At 38.5% G+C, this 22,079-nt stretch overlaps 1 long non-coding RNA gene across 1 annotated transcript in view; it reads right to left on the minus strand.

The window, feature by feature from the left end:
* Window positions 1-7,271: 7,271 nt before the first annotated feature.
* Window positions 7,272-22,079, minus strand: part of LOC145445351 (uncharacterized) — a 44,507-nt gene continuing 29,699 nt past the window's right edge. The window contains exon 4 of the long non-coding RNA XR_013916973.1: window positions 7,272-7,297. This is a non-coding gene — a long non-coding RNA (uncharacterized LOC145445351). The remainder of the gene's footprint in view (window positions 7,298-22,079) is intronic.

Raw genomic sequence — 22,079 nt, forward strand, 5'->3', positions numbered from 1 at the left:
GTATATACAAAATACATATAGGAAGCCTATAATTGACCATAGGCGCCTAAATGACTCGCGCCGAATGTTCCTGTCTTGGCAATCTGAACCTCACGAGACAAATAGGCTACCATCCCACAGGGAATAATTATATGCCAGTGAAGAACTACCAATTTGAAATCGTGTGCATCTTTTAGTTTAGTACGTTTGGGCGATTCTATATTTTTTGATATAGCAGACTGGAGGTCACGAAATAACATCATGTAACGAAATCGTACCAACGTGTCCGCCCGTCCGAATATGTTTAATTATTATTCACGGGCGCTACAGTTTCCAAAACACTTCACTCAGCTCTACCGGTAAATCTGATTACGTGAGCAGAGAGGACAAGTAATTGATAGATATATTTATGCAATTCCCGATCTTAGTGACCTATTTTATTTTGAATTATCGAAAATTTTCGCACTCCACGCTGGCTCACTAAACGGTGATCCTGATTTCGTGGCAGAAGCGAGCAACGGGACTGGGGGTTGGTTTATCACCCTATGTGAGCTCAAGACCTAATTGTTTTGGGGGGCCTGACGAAGTGCTGTTTCGTTCCTGCCAAAGGGTATACGCTCGAAGATGTTTAATTATTATTGAGTGGTCTTACCTTTTCAAACACAACTCACTCGGCTCAACCGGTCAATCTGATTACGTGAGCAGAGAGAGGATAAAAATTGATACCATATATATGCAACTGCCGATTATATTGACCGATTCAATCATGAATTATCAAAAATTTATCGCGCTTCGCGCGATCAGTCGAGAGATGCTGCCTAAAACGGACACCCGATTTAGATGATAAATAGCGGTAAACAGCCATCTAGCCTGAGGGGGGTCTGGGGGGCTTCGAAGTTAGGTTTATCACCCTATCATGGGGGGGCCCAAGAGCAACGTTTGGGGGGGGCTGACGAAGTGCTGTTACGGCCCTGGGTATTGATAACTAATTTACGGATAGATGTGCAACAAGTGACTCACGATTGAATACGCCGAGATGCGGACTGCTTAGCCGGCAAAAAGCAGCATAATTGGTAGTCCTATAGCTCGCGACCCAAGCGTTCGAATAATTTGATATGTCGGTGTTTATCGAAAGCAAATGTCGCACTGATTCCAAAAATACGAATTGAAATCTCGCCAGGGCATTAAAACCACTCCGAAATAGTCAGCAAAGGTTAATTGTTCTGAACAACGGGAGCGCGGCAACACAAAGGCCAATGGCGTCAAGCGAATGATCGGAACAATGCCAATTTTCATATTTTGGTGACTATTTTGGGTTCCTTTCAATGCCCTGGTATTCGTGCGGCCCCGACCGTACTCTGAAATTCTAAATTTGGCCCTGCCACCGAAAAAGGTTGGGAACCACTGTAGTAGAAGAAACAGAAGTCAATAACCAGCGACCATACATACCAAAACGACTGCTTACTACTGCAGAATACTGCATGTAAGTACTTTACCAGTGATGGTATGCCGTCTGGTATGTATCTTCACATCCTGCCTCTAGTGCAGGGCGAGCAACATACGGCCCGCGGGCCGGATCCGGCCCGCAGACAGTTTTCCGTCTTACATGATAATGTGGCCCGCGGCCCCAGTCTTCCAGGATTCCCTACTACATGTTTAAATACATCGGATTTTAGTCACCATATTTTATTATACACATGTATGCGCAGCGAGCGAGGGTGGAGCTAACGCGTAAGTTCGTCGAAGCGAGAAGATTTGCATTATCGGCATTTACGATGTACTTAACCCAAATGTCATTTGTGGTAATCATGGTGTTTGTCGACTACAATGGTCAGGTCATTTACATCACGCCGACATTTCTTATTATTGATTCCGTAACCGTCGAGTTGTAACACGGCCCACTTCTAACCTTTTGCAAGACACCGCTTATGCCAGTGGTCGCCAACTGAAAACGGGCCGCGGGCCGCATGAATTTAATATCGAGGTAAAATAGGCCCCACAGTTGAACAATCTCGCTATCTCGTCTTCAACTAAACTCTAATGAATTGATATTTGGTAAATTTGGGGTATCGGGCTTATCGAACGCCTTGAAATCTTCATTGTGGATTGCACAGTGTGTTGATTCATCAGAGAGAAGCAGACATGGTGGTGCCTGTATGACAATGCTGTTCTCAAATCCACATTGTCTTCGTCATTATTGGCGAGAAATGGCTTTAAAACTACATTGCTGTCGTTAAATTACACTCATTAAATACGAATTATTCCTTGTTTATGTGGATAAATGGGCGGATAATGTATCAATTCAGCAATCCGGCCCGCCAAGTACTTAATTTTCCTATATCCAGCCTGCCGACTGGAGAAGTTGGCCGCCCCTGCTCTAGTGTAAAGTCACCTTCCAATATCACATATTTCTTCTTACAACTATTATACAGCCAGAAACAACTAAAAGTGCTTTTATTCAGCAACTATTTCATATATTCTTATCCGCCAGCTATTAAATCCATAGAGGCACACTTTCGACTGAGCTCTGACGACAGGCACGGGAAATTCCTCTGGGCTAACTTTCCGTACAGAAGCAAAAGAGCCGTGAAGTTGACCCGACGATAACCATAGCGGTCTGAAAATAAACTCAGTAAACTAAGCGAGAAATAGTACGATGGAAACCTGCGCGGCAACAATCGCGTCCGGGAAACATGCATGAGTGAATCCGCGTTTTGAGAAAATACGTAATGATGTTCAGGTATCATTAGAAAGAAGCACTTTGACCAGCACATCTTACTGAGTGGACGATAACATTGAAAAGTAGATATTTAGTTAACACAAACCAGTATCGTCATCATACCCGATCGAGTTAGCAAGCAGATCTAATGTTATATGACAAGATTCGTTCAGAACTCATTAGCAAGGATAGTCTGCTCTGTAAGATCGTGACTATTTCAAAATCACAACTATTTTCTGTCGCCATATAAATTTTACTGGTGTCAACACAAATTTGTCAATACGACAGCTAACTATATATAATAGGATAATTGCTGATTTAATAATCGGATTTTACAATCCGAGAAAATCTCAAATTGTATCAATGGCAGAAGGAGGTCACGACCCGACTAGTCGCGGCTTATCATCGAATCCTAGCATCGCAAGTGAGTGCTTTTTTTCACATTATGATCGTAAATGGAAAGATTAGTCGTTACCTAATGCTCACATAGCGGTCGCTTTTCAATGAATAGCCCACATCTTTCCTATATTTGAAAATTACTGGACGGATGGCGCTGTGACGATAATAGGCATAGTCCTGATCTGTACTGATGACTTAGCCTCGACGGGAGGCAATTCCGATGCTTCATGTTCAGAAAATAACCCATATTCGTTAATTACCAGTTTCCATTACACATAGTTAACCATCATGAAGCTCCTGAATTGAAAAAAATCCTACGCATTAACGAATACCCGCGTTGCTAGGAATTTCCTTATGCTGCGTAATACTTCGTATTTATAATTTTATAACTTATTCCTGCTGTCGAGCCTACCGAAATTGTTTTCAAAAGATAATCACATCCTCGTACGCATGTATATCTGGAATCAAGTGGTATTTGTTATGTATTACAATATTTATTAAAATCAGATGATCCATTTTCATGCAGTTTTGGCGAAAGGAGATCACGTCACTCAACATTTTGAAAATGCTACCGTGAACGCTGTTGCAGGAGACCAGTACAACCCGGTGATCAACGGTAAGCAGAGGTGATCAGTAAAATGTACTTGTACTGTTTCGGAGTACGCAAGTGGGGTGTGCCTATGAGTGAACTACTTACTCAACTTTACCAATCAGAGTACTTTCCAATCTTTAATTCTCCACTTCGACTTCAAGTAGATCTGAAAAGTCTAGTAAATCCTCACTTATACTCGTAATTAAGGGGAAATTTTTACAACAATAATTGTGCTTCCACTTGAACACTTACATGGGCTTCTTTGACATTATCTGATGCTGATACTAAGTTATACTGTACAAAGGTGCAATTAGCGCGATATTGACGAATCAATAAAGCAAGACATTTGCGCCACGCGAACATGGCCATGGAGACGGGGTGTAGAGATGTTTTGCACGATTAAGGAAAATTTAACATATTATTGCTTTCAGTACCATATCAATTGAACAATAATTTCTTTATTCCGAAGACTTATCGTATGCACCTTGTTTACATTAAGCATATGTCCTCCTTTAGGAGGATTTTGTCCTCCATTTTCTGGAAATCAAAAATTTTATCCGAAAACGCCAAAATATCCTCCTCTTGGCAATCAATACTCATTTAAAGCTTCGACAGTCATGGTAATGGGCATAAATAACGCGAAGTCTGCAATTCGGAAGTTCGCGCAGGCCATTCAGGAGTGGGACTGGAATTATCATCCTTTTTCAATCAACACAACATAAGTATAGGTAAAAAGTATATAAATCGAGAGTCGAGTCAGAAAGACGACTTTATTTTAGTCAACACAACAAGAAATTATAGTACAAATCTTAGAATCAGCAGTTTTCTAGTCCGGTAATCGGTCTTTTATGATTTGTAATATATGTCCTCCTTTCCGGATTCCAAAATATGGTCGCCCTGCCTTATTAATATAGCAAAGTATGAAGTGGCAATGTTATTAGTTGTGACAAGAGCCGTAAACAAATTTATCTGTACTGTTAACCATTTGCTCGTCATATTAAAGACAATGCGAGTGAATCAAATTATACACGGCACAGAACACTCTGGAAAGGCGCTGACCCTTTTTTAGTGAAGACCTTATTAGGTATAGGCTCTAATTAGATACGTTGAAGGAGCTGATCTTTATTGCAAACACACCTTACGAAATTTAGAGTTGGATCATGGATCATTTTCAAATCGACAACGAGTCACGAGCAATGTTTCCTCTAATTTTTGACGAGTCAGCGCACACTCACCAACTCAATGCGCAGACCCTTGGACAACAGTGCGTAACAACTAAAAAGAGGTCATCGTTTCGGATTTTTTGTGCGCAACATTAATTCTGCCATCGGCGAACATCTGTTGGATAATCCGATTTGTGCGAATAATTATCGAGACGACCGATTTCGAATCGTAGGGCGAGGCCGTTCACAATTCCATTTGTGTGCCTTGGAATCAACTTTTATCAAAATACACCAACCAAAATTCTGTCAACAAAAGGAATTCGTGTACCACCTAAAAATAGTACATTGAACGCTCTCTCATTCGAAATTTCATGCTGGTGACGTCATATTTTGTGATACGATTGTTGATATACAATGTTCTTTCCAATTCTCTACTAGTTGCTGACGATTACCCCTGAAGAGTGTCAGCCGAAAATATTCGGGTTCATTTCAATATGAATATACTATTTAATTGTACGTGAAAATAGTGTATTTTTAAATGTAACCAACGTCACTCATGGAACTGACGAGTAAAACATACACAACATAGCAGTAATACGCATCCATTTCTATTTTAAACCACTATTGTAGGACAGTACAGTTTCATGTTGTGCGGAATGTTGGAGTCTTTAAAATGACAATTTGGACGTAAAATGACTTTAGTAAGGAAAATGAGCGCTCCACGGACGCTGATGTGGGTTGACACTTCTGCAGTTTTGCATACAGCGCTGATGAAATGTCTTGCCTTTGTAGCTCCATAATTTGTTTCATATCGTTTTTGTCCACTCGCTTCTTAATGTAATTTTTGAGCTCAAGAGGAACTTTACTGAAATCAAGGGCATTTAGATCAGCATTAGCCGCTCTGATGGTGTACGTACAACTTTCCATTTTCTGTATCAAGTTTGAAATATTGTTGTAGTGTTTGGTGACCAATTCTTCAATTATTTATTATCGTGGTGCCCATCGTAAAAACTATTTTATTCAAATCCAAATGTATTTGTATATAACTAGACCAAGATAGAACTTTTTAGCCTGCCTACCCACTGACTGAACTTCAAATGACGTCCTACTTCAGTGCACAGAAGTAAAACAGATTGTGTAGCAACACAATGCAATGTGTGACCTCATAATGCAATGTGTGACCTCATAGGTCTGTGAATGTAATGTGATGTAGGCTAACCTTACGGCTTGCCTTCGTTCAATCAGAAATTGCCCTACTTTCTTAGTGCTTAATTGCTTCACCGCCTAAATTGGCACTTTTTATTTAAAGCAGTGATTCCCAAGTGCGGCCCCGAGGGCCGCATGCGGCCCCCAGATAGCCTTCTTGCGGCCCCCAAGATATATTAGGAAATCGATTTATGACAAAAAATAAAATTTATATTTATAAAATACTTTTGTATGGCTTGGCCTCTGTAGTTTTTAATTATAGAATTGCAGGAAAGTTGTGAGTTTAGACTGCTAACGTTACATCACTGCTGTTTCAATGCAATGTGCCCTAACTTTCCAGTTGAACGAGCAGTAGCCATAGATATAAATAGGTATTGATAACTTTCAAAACCGGAGTAAAATCCTGAAAACATGGTAAATTTTTCCCACTTCGTGGTCGCTTGACTAAAAAAGAAAAAGAGGCTCAACTCCTGAAAAATACAGTTTTCTTTCACATTAACAGGTAGTTGACTGAAAAAAAGGTCAACTTTCCGGTCCAGCTCCCGAAATAGCCGCCCTAGCGTTACTACAGTGCCGACTTAATGTATATGGATCAGTCGAATTTGGCCCTATGTAATCAAAATCCTCAAAAAAGAAGACATTTGAGCGTCCTCCGAGGTCAATTTAAAAAAAATCAAAAAAGAGGACAAATCATCTTAAAAGAGAACGTATGGTAACCGTATGATAACTAGATGTGCAACACGTCACTCACGGTTGAATACGCCGAGAGGCATACTGCTTAGCAGACTAAAAGCAGCATAATTGGTAGTCCTATAGTCAGGGCCATAACTGCCGCAACCCAAACCCCCCATTGAGGGGGCCGAGCTCGAAGGGGGCTCAAAATTATTTCGTGAATTAGCATAAATTATAGAGTATTTTTTGAAAATCCATGTGACTTTTTCTAAAATTTTTCGCGCTAGACGCGATTTCAATTCGCCACATATCTTAATTATTGGGTACTCTTCCCCAAGAAAAAATACGCAAGATTTATAGAAATGCTTTTATGCTGACCAAAAACTTCGAAATACCAAAAACTTTGTTATATATGCAACACACATATAGGTTTAATTGTCCATAGGCGCCTAAATGACTGGCGCCGAATGTTCTTGTCTTGGCAATATGAACCTCACAAGACAAATAGCACCCCACAGGAAAAAAATTATATGCCAGTGACGAAATACCAATCTGAAATCGTGTGATCTTTCAGTTTAGTAGGTTTAGGAAATTCTACATTTTTTGATATAACAGACAGGAGGTCACGAAATACCATCATGTAAAGAAGTCACACCTAGGAGTCCGCCCGCCCAAAGATGTTTAATTTTACGGGGTCTGCAGTTTCAAAGACACCTCTCACTCAGCTCTACCGTTAAATCTGATTACGTGGGCAAAGAGGACAACCATGCAATTCCGGATCTTATTCACCGATTTTATCGTGAATTATCGAAATATTCGCGCCTCGCGCTGCCTCACTAAACAGTACAACTTTAATTTCGTTGCAAAAGCGAACAACGTGATGCTGGGTCAGTTTATCACCCTATGGGAGCCCGGGGTCCTGACGAAGTGCTGCTACGTTCCTGCCAACGGGTATACCCCCGGAGATTTTTAATTACTATTGAGGGGGCCCACTCAGCTCTACCGGCAAATCAGAACACGTGAACAGAGACAGGATGAAAATTGATAGCAATACATGCAATTCCCGATCATATTGACCGATTCAGTCATGAAACTAAAGAAATTTCTCGCGCTTCTCGCGTTTAGGCGAGAAAAGCTGATTCACTCAACTGACACCCAATGCAGCAGATGAGTAGCGGCAAACAGTGTACGGTTTTGAAATCTCGCCAGGGCAATAAAACTACTCCGAAATAGCCATGGTGACTGTTTGGGTCTGTTTCATAGCCGTAGTATTCGTGCGGCCCCGACCGTACTCTGAAATTCTAAATTTGGCCCTCACACCGAAAAAGTTTGGGAACCACTGATTTAAAGTATATAACAATATGACTTTATAACTAAAATATGACCTAACCAAGAAAATATGACTTTATATGACTTGATAACTTTCTTAATATACCCCATAGAGACGTGGTTTTCGCGTTAAAATTGATTTCACGACTTACTGATGCACAGAAAAAAATATGACTTTAATGACTTTAAATGGCCCTAGTTATGGCGATTGTCTTGCTGTATATTGTGGGTTCGATTTCCGACATAACATATCGATTCAGCGCTAGACATTTTTCACGTCTTATACTTTAGCTGACAGTTTCTTGAGGTATTCTCATTGAAATGACATTGTAAAGTGTTTGAGTTCATTTATTTCGTAAAAGAGCATGATATATCGATGATGTACGATAACGCTGGTCAACACAATTTTTGTTGATTTCGATCTGATAGTTGTTTTTGGCTAACGTTTGGACGCTGAATTCAAAAATGAATTCGGTTTTTCTCTACCACGTCAAGTTTTTCGGTTAGGCACCCACCACATAGGCTCATAACCAATGTTCCCTCTAATTTTTGACGGGTCTGCGCACACTCCACAATTCACTGCGCAGACCCTTGCAAAACAGTGCGTAACGACTAAAAAAAGGTCATCACTTCGGATTTTTTGTGCGCAACGTAGATTTTCTGTGCGCAGAGACCGTGAAAGCACTGCGCTTTTGCGCACGTGCGCAGCTTAGAGGGAACATTGCTCATAACCCACATAAAAGTACTACTTTTAGTATTATGTATTTATTTTATAAAACGTTTCAAAACCACGAGTGCTCGAACGTATAGGTCAATAGACTCCAAACATTTGCACCGCTTTATTTGGTTGATTTGAACTGATATTGCGTCTGCAGGACAAATAAAGTTCGAGTTTCAGGGTTCAAATTTACGCTAATAACTCATAATTCTTTGGGATGTCCCGAGCAATAGTCAGCCAACATATCGAAGCTACAATCTATTCTGGCATCTTACTATCATCATTTTCAGAAATTGGGGAATGGGAATGCTAATTTCTCTTTGCCCCTCGCAGACTATGCCAAGGTTTTCCGGTAGATTATTTAGATATTTTATATTTTTTGAATGTCTGCTGTTCGACGAAATCATATGGCAGTGGCACATGAGTAGTTAATATGATCGGTCGTGACTTGGTGTTTTTAACATGGGGCTCTTATGGGCGGGGTGGCACGGTGCCGAGAAACCGGGGGTGGCACGGTGACCCGTATCTCTTATGGCGGGGGTGGCACGGTGCCATTGTGTCTTATGGCGGGGGTCGCATGGTTACCTTTTCGGGTATAGGCTGCGGCGGCACGGTTCCGTGAAAACTCGTGGTGGCATGGTTACCTTTTCAGGTATAGGCGCGGTGACATGGTGACCTTTCAGGAGAGATGATTTGACTAACGTTGTGGGTATAGGCGCGGCGGCACGGTGTTGAATATGTATCAAGTAAATAGTCATGTGATTGGTCCTTAGTTAATGTGTATATCGTAAATTATTATATATGATGGCATAGTTCAGTCGTGGCAAATGACCGATCGTGTTCTAAGTCTTTCCTCGCTATTGATTGCTAGCTGAATAATACTTCAGATCGGATTATTCGCACCTTCCGTACCGCTGTTTCACACCTACAGAATAGTCTGCTGTTCACAGTCGCAGCAAGAGTCACAAGTATACACATTACACATTCATTTATTACTCTGAAATCAAACTCTTCACAAAAGCACGCACAATCGTATCATTCACTTTTTTATCATCACCAAAATTATTCAAGTATTCCTTGGCTGAAAATCCTTGAGCTCTTTTTATCAAGAATGCTATAGCATGATCTCCGCACACATCCGAAGTTTTACTTTGTAACTGTTTCCCAGTCACAGAAAATTCATCCGGCTCCAGGAATTCTATGATCTGAGGTTTTAGTGGTCCGAAACCTAGTGAATCATGAAAATGAGTATCGTCATCTCTGTACACCCAGTGAGATCCAGGCAAACTCGATTCATCGTAATTAATGGTGATAGCGAATTTTCCGTTAGTTGGTTTCTTTGGTAACTGGTCTATCGGATAAGTCCCTAGATATAGACTTTGTGTGACAGGGTGGTTATAGAGAATATCATTAATCTCAGACAGAGCCGGCGTAGACGGCGGTTCGAATATCAACAATAACAACGGTCACAAATTAACACTTCAAATGTGTGTGAAATAGTTTGCAAAACCCAGCGATCGCTGACAAGATAATTTCTCGGACATAATCATCTTTCGCGACTTGGTGTTAAAGACATCGATCGCTCACGCGGTGAAATTTTCGTAAGCAGTTTGTCACAGAACTTGATTTTACTCGTAAGATTTAATAAGTAACGAATATCAGACCGTCAGTGTCGGTAACTCGAATAGCGATAGATTGTCACTTATTTCTGATCCAACCCTAATCATTTGCGAAGTTGGCGTTTATTCAAAAAGGTGCGAAATAATTGTAAATCCTACGTCACTGACACGATAATGCGTCATGCATCACAATCTAGTCATAGTACGGTGTCGGAAACCTTTCGCGAGATGTTCTATAGGTAAATTGAGAAAATCCGAAACGAAATATTTTGACTTTGGCGTAGTGTGAATTGAAATAGGATTGACAAACATGACTATCGACTTTCCCACAGTCCCATATTGATATTATACGCACATTGATTTGAAACAAGTAATGGAACATTGCAACTCTATTCGCGATCCGACTTTTCGTTTGTCAAAGAGACATCTTACCATACTCAAAAGAATTATTCATAATATCAACCGGTGTTAAAAATATAGTTTTCACTTACTTGATTATACCACTACAACTCGCAAACTTGAATTAATAATAATTATTCATATGACGATAATTTTTATTCAACTGTAAAGTCCGTTACTACACTGCAAGATAAAGTATTTACTAATCGGTACATATACGACTTGGCATAACCTATTACATTTTGAGCATACGAGATTTAAATGTCTGAACAATAACTGAGAATTAAATGATCACAATAAAATCCGTACATTACAGCGTAAAAGATGTTGGAATGTCAGCAACTCTGTACGGTCATATAGTTACTACCACTAATTTACCCGGCCAACTCGTCATGATCATTCCTGAAATCTACAAAAACATGACCACTGACTAGAGTTAACCACAAAATAGCATCGAATTTTAAATCCAGTTGTAGCTTACGTATTATTTGAATGCGGGTTATGTTTTGTTATAATTGGGTGTACGGATAAAGTATTAGGTCTCGATATTTTAACATTTTGCCATACTCAGTCAATCAGGAAAACATTGTCAAGTCAATCCGTTTGTAACTTACCCGACCAACTCAAGCAGTCAGCCAAGCATACACGAGTCCATACAATCACTAAAACCTAAAACCCATAACAAGCTCGGTTGTATTCATATCCCAACGCATCTTTTTCATTCAACTTGAGAAGTGGTTACTATTCTGTAAGATAGAGGAATTACTACGCGGTATATTCTGCAAGACAAACTGATTATTACTCGGTATATTTTGTAAGACAAAATTAATTACTCTTCGGTACAGGGGACTTGAGCTTAACATAATATGTTTGAGTATACGAGATTTGAAAGGTCGAGCAACGTAGTTAAGAATTCATTTCTTATACGATCAAACGCCGGTGCTACATTGAAAGTTATGTTGTAAACATCCTTATTGACACATCGATTTGACATATGTAATAGTTGATCATGACTTGATTATTAAATTATTCGCGTTAATTAGACCCGGTGTTGTGGTAAAGGTTATGACAACAACAAACTTTTCACTACCGTGGTTATTAACATATTGATTTGTAAAACTATACTTGTCTGAAATGTTCTTGATTTGAAAGATATTCCACGTTGGTACAAATCACTCTGCGTATTATGGATATCAGAAAATATTTTTACAAATGTATAGTTGTTTCCAGTAACCAAGACTAAAGATGACACAACAATTTCGTTATTCAAACATTGAACACCCGATGCAAAATGCTTTATTAGTCAAATTCGTGACGGCTAATTGAAACGACTACGTATAGAGTCAGTATATCACAATTTCATGTCGTTACTATTGAATCCAGCAATTGATACAATTTGTTATCGGAGTTGTGACAGGAATTGAAACATATGCACTTTACAGAGTGTGAAAATATCACTTTTGGATATCGAGCGTCGTTTGAAGCGTGCGACCAATACTCAATTACATCCACACTCTCTGTCGTAGGCGCTAAATGTAAAAAACATTACAAGGTTACACTTCAAGGCTTTGATCACCTCAGAAGCGATCTGGAATATCTTCAATGGGTGCACCTTATTCTATTACACTTGGGTAATATACAAAACTCATAGCGGTATTTAAATCGAAATATGTCCTACACTGAAATCTACAAAAATCTGTTTGTATTGTCGTTCATAGTAGTGATACCGATTTGGACCGCCTAAAATAATTGTCATCAGACAATTAACCAGACCACTAAAAGTCGTTGTCATCACAAAAACAATTCGCATACCGTTTGCTAAATGTGTCCTATAGCTAGGCGTACTAGAATTATTTGTAAAACACACACACACGATCAGAGAAATTAGAAATCTTCCTATTGTAATTCGTCAAAGTAGATGTAATTACAGTCACTAAAAGACCTCACTTGTATGTGATTGAATCACTAGCAATTACCCCACTAAACCGGATTCCAAAGAAATTTTACTCACTCGACGGATATGAAACAAGGTCGCGTACTCGGTGTAGATCGTTTTTCTAAAGGTAAATCATATATGTCCAGCAGAAAACAATTTTCACTCACCTGGAAATGAAACCGAAGACTTCATTCAATATTTTGTTTGTGTCAAATACTTTGCAATGAACACATTTGAGTGATTGAGCTTTACATCATCAGGCTGTCATCTGTAAATCACGGTTACATCATTCTTGTAACTGTATCGTTTACCTAACCGAGTTGTATGCACAGTTTGATATTTTTGCCATTTAGCGATTGTTGAACATACCACTTCGAAATACTCCATTGATCTTAATTCCCTTTGTCGTGATAACCGAAGTAAATTATTTTTTTTTTCGAATTCGTAACAACCGACTATGACATGACGAATTTTTGAAAAGTTTTACTTAGAAGGTTGGTTGCATATCGCGAAAAATAATATACCACTCATATTGATACTGATTCTCACCGAACTCGATTGTGATCAATGTATGCTTTATGCGCTCGGATTCATTTCGGTATGGTTAAACATTGAACCTCGATAGATACGAATTGACACCCACCCAGCCAATGTCATACCAAGTAGTTATTTACAACAACCAAGACACAGAAATTTGTTTTATCCGTTTCGATTTTTTTACTAGAGCTACTCATCACTTCGGTTAATACGATCTAAATTTAAACTCCGTCTATAGTTTTGCTGGATAAGAATTATGTTAGTGTAAATAATTTTCACTATCTTGGGTTATGAACTCAGTGTGTTAGCGATCATTCAATATTTTGTAGTATCAACTAGCTACTTCGTAGGATACGAATGATCATCCCTACAACTCTTACAAAAGTACGAAGTATATTTAGATCACACAAAGTAATCAACTTTACTCGATATCCTCACACTACGAAACTAAATGTTTGGTTACACTCTACAAACTGTTTTTGATGTCACATGAACTTTTGTTAGATGAATGGTCACGCATCTAAATATTCAAATAATCCAACACACCTTACAGAAATATCATAGTTCTTGTAACAAAGTTGTATAAGTATAATGTTTATCGTGAGTCCTACATAGCCATGATATCCGTCCGAGTTTGACTTTTAGAAAACATTATACCGACATCGTGACATCTTTCAAAAACAAATCCATTGCCACTGCTTCAGAGACCTACCAATGATATTGCAGTAATACAGTTACTTCCACAAAAGAGTATGTATTCGACTTACTTACCACAAATCTAACGCACAAAACAATTTACTTTACTAACGAGAAGCGCCGAGCCTCACATCAAAACAACTAGAAAGTGGAACTATATTAAAAAACGTCGCTAACCTTTGTGCACCAGCTGTAAATCACACAAGCAACATGTTTCAAGATTCTGGTTATTGAAAAACGTTAAAGTGTTTCTCCTGCACCAAGTCGTTATGTTGACGAAAGCGTATATTGTAATACCATGATCGATTTGCATTCGTTGGTCACAAACTGCCACTACTCTAAATAATTATTTTTCACTCAAACACAAAAGCATACTTGTCGCCAATCGTTTTCATCAAGCACGAGTTCAAGAAGCTTACTTACTACGACATGAATTGTTATTTTTATGTTGTGTAAATAGGTAATAATTTATTTTAGTAACACTACATCAACATCATCGAGTTGTGCGAATAGATTTACATGTGGTTTTAGTCGAAGTACACAGCACGGTCTAATGTAGATTCATCTCTATTGTACAGCAACTCGGTAATCGAAATGCATTAACATTTAAACAACGATCTTGGTTCGTCACCCGAAAAATATCTTTACTGTCGCAACACTCTGACACTCTACACAAGATGTGTAAATCCTTTTCACACTCATAACAATACACTAACGGGATACCGACGTCAAGCAACAACGTTTAACAACATCACTGACACTGAACATACGATTCCTACCCAAGTAAAAATATCATTTTCACCAGGAGGTCAGCCGTTACTTGTGTACAATTACCATTTCCCTTTGGAGATTTATCGTTTACCCCAGTGTAACAAAACCATTTTCACTTGGAAATATATGTTTTCCCTCAACAACAATCCTTTTTCACTTGGAAATCTATTTTTTCCCTGGGTAACAATCCTTTTTCACTTGGAAATCTATTTTTTCCCTGGGTAGCAATCCTCTTTTCACTTGGAAATCTATTTTTTCCCTGGGTAACAATCCTTTTTTACTTGGTGGTCCGTCGTTTACCTGAGTAAAAATATCATTTTCCTTTGGAGATCTGGCGTTTACCCAGTGTAACAATACATTTTCTCTTGGTCATCTAGCTTTTCCTAGAGTAACAAAACCATTTTCATTTTGAAATCTGACAAACACACCTGACAATTTGGTATTTGTTGTATTGACGATAGTTTGAAATAGATTACAACGAACAGTGACGGAAATATACACCATCAACAACTCCAATACATTTGTGTAATCGCATATTCACTTGTGCTGATGCAACCCATCAAAATCATTGGTTACCCACATGCAATGTGCTGTACATCGACGTGTATGTTTTAGAAATTGGACAATAGGTTTCGACATGTCTGCGATGTCCGGGTTCTTGCTTTGGATTTTCCAGAGTCAAAATGTCTGAATAAAACACCTCCTCGACGATGGTTGGTACGTGGATATCGGTGGTCGGAAAACGGTTGGATTTATGTCGCCCATCGCGATAACAATTCCGGGTCGAGTTTTCTCCCACATGTTTACTATATTGTGTCTTTATTGGTCAATGTATGTCTCGACATTCAGTTTGAAATCGGAAACCCTGATAAAGTACGTAACCGGATCCGGATATCAACCCTGAATCGATAAACCAACGAACAATATTCAAGTAAACATGTTACACCCTGTGTTTCCACGAAAAAATACCATCCAGACATACGTCGCGCTTGTTTGCCCACAAAAGTATACGCGTAAATGGAGGTGTGTGACATTGCATGCAATGTGTTGGTGTTGGTATACAAACATCGGGGAGTAAGCCTTCGATCTACAGACATTATCATAGCCGGTAATTTTGATGCAGATCGAATGTCACCCGATAACAATGTCATACCAATAAGCCACATTGCAATGACTCTGAGTCCGCGCTATTACATCGATATTTCGGCGCCGGTCACTGATTTACTCGATGGTGTTATCGTGTTGTTACATTGCAAGATAGTCATGACCCTATCTCCAGACAGATCACCCAGACCAATTGGATACATCGAACGATATCTGTCGTGTTGTCCGAAGTTTTCTGCTGCAGCGTTTGACCAAGGTGAACTATCGAAGTACGGGTGTTCCAAATGATTGCGATCAGTCTTTTAGTCACGATGCATGGACGTCGCTACTCCCACATAACGACTCCAGATAAATATCGTGAACGGTGATTCTGTAAATCTGGGACTGGTACTGTGATCCAATAAGGTGTGTTTCTGTGAAAACTGCAATCGTACACCGCAAATAGAACACTACCTCGTGATTTCACACGTAATCATAAAACACACTTTCGTAAGGGTTTGTCCAGTTTCGAAACGGTCATCACCACAAGAGATCGGTAACATTTTGAAACGACATCATCACAAGGATATTGACATCGATTCTGTTGGTCATATCGAAGAACATGTCAATCCGTTTTAGAATGTACCGTTTTTCAAGTTCCTGCACCATAGTGTTACGACACAGACAAGATGCGATGGTGGAAATAATAAAACACGGAAGGCACACTTTGGTGTTATTTGATATGGATTTTACACCAGACGAACCTCACATTCGAGCGATGCATTTGAATGGCGATTGTATTATTGATGTCCAAGGAACAGAAATGTATCGATTTATCGGTTTCGTACGTATCCAACAAAAACCTGGGTATATGATTGTGCAGTGTGCACGGTTCGCGTATTTGACTGTGATCACAATATTGGTATGTACTGTATAGTTCACTTTCACTGTCGTGCGAATAACCATGTTACGGTTCCATGTTTGTGTGTCTGTATGTCATGCTTCAGATTGACTCAGAGTCATTGCAATGTGGCTTATTGGTATGACATTGTTATCGGGTGACATTCGATCTGCATCAAAATTACCGGCTATGATAATGTATGTAGATCGAAGGCTTACTCCCCGATGTTTGTATACCAACACCAACACATTGCATGCAATGTCACACACCTCCATTTACGCGTATACTTTTGTGGGCAAACAAGCGCGACGTATGTCTGGATGTTATTTTTTCGTGGAAACACAGGGTGTAACATGTTTACTTGAATATTGTTCGTTGGTTTATCGATTCAGGGTTGATATCCGGATCCGGTTACGTACTTTATCAGGGTTTCCGATTTCAAACTGAATGTCGAGACATACATTGACCAATAAAGACACAATATAGTAAACATGTGGGAGAAAACTCGACCCGGAATTGTTATCGCGATGGGCGACATAAATCCAACCGTTTTCCGACCACCGATATCCACGTACCAACCATCGTCGAGGAGGTGTTTTATTCAGACATTTTGACTCTGGAAAATCCAAAGCAAGAACCCGGACATCGCAGACATGTCGAAACCTATTGTCCAATTTCTAAAACATACACGTCGATGTACAGCACATTGCATGTGGGTAACCAATGATTTTGATGGGTTGCATCAGCACAAGTGAATATGCGATTACACAAATGTATTGGAGTTGTTGATGGTGTATATTTCCGTCACTGTTCGTTGTAATCTATTTCAAACTATCGTCAATACAACAAATACCAAATTGTCAGGTGTGTTTGTCAGATTTCAAAATGAAAATGGTTTTGTTACTCTAGGAAAAGCTAGATGACCAAGAGAAAATGTATTGTTACACTGGGTAAACGCCAGATCTCCAAAGGAAAATGATATTTTTACTCAGGTAAACGACGGACCACCAAGTAAAAAAGGATTGTTACCCAGGGAAAAAATAGATTTCCAAGTGAAAAGAGGATTGCTACCCAGGGAAAAAATAGATTTCCAAGTGAAAAAGGATTGTTACCCAGGGAAAAAATAGATTTCCAAGTGAATAAGGATTGTTGTTGAGGGAAAACATATATTTCCAAGTGAAAATGGTTTTGTTACACTGGGGTAAACGATAAATCTCCAAAGGGAAATGGTAATTGTACACAAGTAACGGCTGACCTCCTGGTGAAAATGATATTTTTACTTGGGTAGGAATCGTATGTTCAGTGTCAGTGATGTTGTTAAACGTTGTTGCTTGACGTCGGTATCCCGTTAGTGTATTGTTATGAGTGTGAAAAGGATTTACACATCTTGTGTAGAGTGTCAGAGTGTTGCGACAGTAAAGATATTTTTCGGGTGACGAACCAAGATCGTTGTTTAAATGTTAATGCATTTCGATTACCGAGTTGCTGTACAATAGAGATGAATCTACATTAGACCGTGCTGTGTACTTCGACTAAAACCACATGTAAATCTATTCGCACAACTCGATGATGTTGATGTAGTGTTACTAAAATAAATTATTACCTATTTACACAACATAAAAATAACAATTCATGTCGTAGTAAGTAAGCTTCTTGAACTCGTGCTTGATGAAAACGATTGGCGACAAGTATGCTTTTGTGTTTGAGTGAAAAATAATTATTTAGAGTAGTGGCAGTTTGTGACCAACGAATGCAAATCGATCATGGTATTACAATATACGCTTTCGTCAACATAACGACTTGGTGCAGGAGAAACACTTTAACGTTTTTCAATAACCAGAATCTTGAAACATGTTGCTTGTGTGATTTACAGCTGGTGCACAAAGGTTAGCGACGTTTTTTAATATAGTTCCACTTTCTAGTTGTTTTGATGTGAGGCTCGGCGCTTCTCGTTAGTAAAGTAAATTGTTTTGTGCGTTAGATTTGTGGTAAGTAAGTCGAATACATACTCTTTTGTGGAAGTAACTGTATTACTGCAATATCATTGGTAGGTCTCTGAAGCAGTGGCAATGGATTTGTTTTTGAAAGATGTCACGATGTCGGTATAATGTTTTCTAAAAGTCAAACTCGGACGGATATCATGGCTATGTAGGACTCACGATAAACATTATACTTATACAACTTTGTTACAAGAACTATGATATTTCTGTAAGGTGTGTTGGATTATTTGAATATTTAGATGCGTGACCATTCATCTAACAAAAGTTCATGTGACATCAAAAACAGTTTGTAGAGTGTAACCAAACATTTAGTTTCGTAGTGTGAGGATATCGAGTAAAGTTGATTACTTTGTGTGATCTAAATATACTTCGTACTTTTGTAAGAGTTGTAGGGATGATCATTCGTATCCTACGAAGTAGCTAGTTGATACTACAAAATATTGAATGATCGCTAACACACTGAGTTCATAACCCAAGATAGTGAAAATTATTTACACTAACATAATTCTTATCCAGCAAAACTATAGACGGAGTTTAAATTTAGATCGTATTAACCGAAGTGATGAGTAGCTCTAGTAAAAAAAACGAAACGGATAAAACAAATTTCTGTGTCTTGGTTGTTGTAAATAACTACTTGGTATGACATTAGCTGGGTGGGTGTCAATTCGTATCTATCGAGGTTCAATGTTTAACCATACCGAAATGAATCCGAGCGCATAAAGCATACATTGATCACAATCGAGTTCGGTGAGAATCAGTATCAATATGAGTGGTATATTATTTTTCGCGATATGCAACCAACCTTCTAAGTAAAACTTTTCAAAAATTCGTCATGTCATAGTCGGTTGTTACGAATTCGAAAAAAAAATAATTTACTTCGGTTATCACGACAAAGGGAATTAAGATCAATGGAGTATTTCGAAGTGGTATGTTCAACAATCGCTAAATGGCAAAAATATCAAACTGTGCATACAACTCGGTTAGGTAAACGATACAGTTACAAGAATGATGTAACCGTGATTTACAGATGACAGCCTGATGATGTAAAGCTCAATCACTCAAATGTGTTCATTGCAAAGTATTTGACACAAACAAAATATTGAATGAAGTCTTCGGTTTCATTTCCAGGTGAGTGAAAATTGTTTTCTGCTGGACATATATGATTTACCTTTAGAAAAACGATCTACACCGAGTACGCGACCTTGTTTCATATCCGTCGAGTGAGTAAAATTTCTTTGGAATCCGGTTTAGTGGGGTAATTGCTAGTGATTCAATCACATACAAGTGAGGTCTTTTAGTGACTGTAATTACATCTACTTTGACGAATTACAATAGGAAGATTTCTAATTTCTCTGATCGTGTGTGTGTGTTTTACAAATAATTCTAGTACGCCTAGCTATAGGACACATTTAGCAAACGGTATGCGAATTGTTTTTGTGATGACAACGACTTTTAGTGGTCTGGTTAATTGTCTGATGACAATTATTTTAGGCGGTCCAAATCGGTATCACTACTATGAACGACAATACAAACAGATTTTTGTAGATTTCAGTGTAGGACATATTTCGATTTAAATACCGCTATGAGTTTTGTATATTACCCAAGTGTAATAGAATAAGGTGCACCCATTGAAGATATTCCAGATCGCTTCTGAGGTGATCAAAGCCTTGAAGTGTAACCTTGTAATGTTTTTTACATTTAGCGCCTACGACAGAGAGTGTGGATGTAATTGAGTATTGGTCGCACGCTTCAAACGACGCTCGATATCCAAAAGTGATATTTTCACACTCTGTAAAGTGCATATGTTTCAATTCCTGTCACAACTCCGATAACAAATTGTATCAATTGCTGGATTCAATAGTAACGACATGAAATTGTGATATACTGACTCTATACGTAGTCGTTTCAATTAGCCGTCACGAATTTGACTAATAAAGCATTTTGCATCGGGTGTTCAATGTTTGAATAACGAAATTGTTGTGTCATCTTTAGTCTTGGTTACTGGAAACAACTATACATTTGTAAAAATATTTTCTGATATCCATAATACGCAGAGTGATTTGTACCAACGTGGAATATCTTTCAAATCAAGAACATTTCAGACAAGTATAGTTTTACAAATCAATATGTTAATAACCACGGTAGTGAAAAGTTTGTTGTTGTCATAACCTTTACCACAACACCGGGTCTAATTAACGCGAATAATTTAATAATCAAGTCATGATCAACTATTACATATGTCAAATCGATGTGTCAATAAGGATGTTTACAACATAACTTTCAATGTAGCACCGGCGTTTGATCGTATAAGAAATGAATTCTTAACTACGTTGCTCGACCTTTCAAATCTCGTATACTCAAACATATTATGTTAAGCTCAAGTCCCCTGTACCGAAGAGTAATTAATTTTGTCTTACAAAATATACCGAGTAATAATCAGTTTGTCTTGCAGAATATACCGCGTAGTAATTCCTCTATCTTACAGAATAGTAACCACTTCTCAAGTTGAATGAAAAAGATGCGTTGGGATATGAATACAACCGAGCTTGTTATGGGTTTTAGGTTTTAGTGATTGTATGGACTCGTGTATGCTTGGCTGACTGCTTGAGTTGGTCGGGTAAGTTACAAACGGATTGACTTGACAATGTTTTCCTGATTGACTGAGTATGGCAAAATGTTAAAATATCGAGACCTAATACTTTATCCGTACACCCAATTATAACAAAACATAACCCGCATTCAAATAATACGTAAGCTACAACTGGATTTAAAACTCGATGCTATTTTGTGGTTAACTCTAGTCAGTGGTCATGTTTGTGTAGATTTCAGGAATGATCATGACGAGTTGGCCGGGTAAATTAGTGGTAGTAACTATATGACCGTACAGAGTTGCTGACATTCCAACATCTTTTACGCTGTAATGTACGGATTTTATTGTGATCATTTAATTCTCAGTTATTGTTCAGACATTTAAATCTCGTATACTCAAAATGTAATAGGTTATGCCAAGTCGTATATGTACCGATTAGTAAATACTTTGTCTTGCAGTGTAGTAACGGACTTTACAGTTGAATAAAAATTATCGTCATATGAATAATTATTATTAATTCAAGTTTGCGAGTTGTAGTGGTATAATCAAGTAAGTGAAAACTATATTTTTAACACCGGTTGATATTATGAATAATTCTTTTGAGTATGGTAAGATGTCTCTTTGACAAACGAAAAGTCGGATCGCGAATAGAGTTGCAATGTTCCATTACTTGTTTCAAATCAATGTGCGTATAATATCAATATGGGACTGTGGGAAAGTCGATAGTCATGTTTGTCAATCCTATTTCAATTCACACTACGCCAAAGTCA

This window comes from Botryllus schlosseri, chromosome 1 (assembly GCF_051294905.1).
Source record: "Botryllus schlosseri isolate E-star chromosome 1, Bs_hap1, whole genome shotgun sequence".
Taxonomy (NCBI): Eukaryota; Metazoa; Chordata; class Ascidiacea; order Stolidobranchia; family Styelidae; genus Botryllus; species Botryllus schlosseri.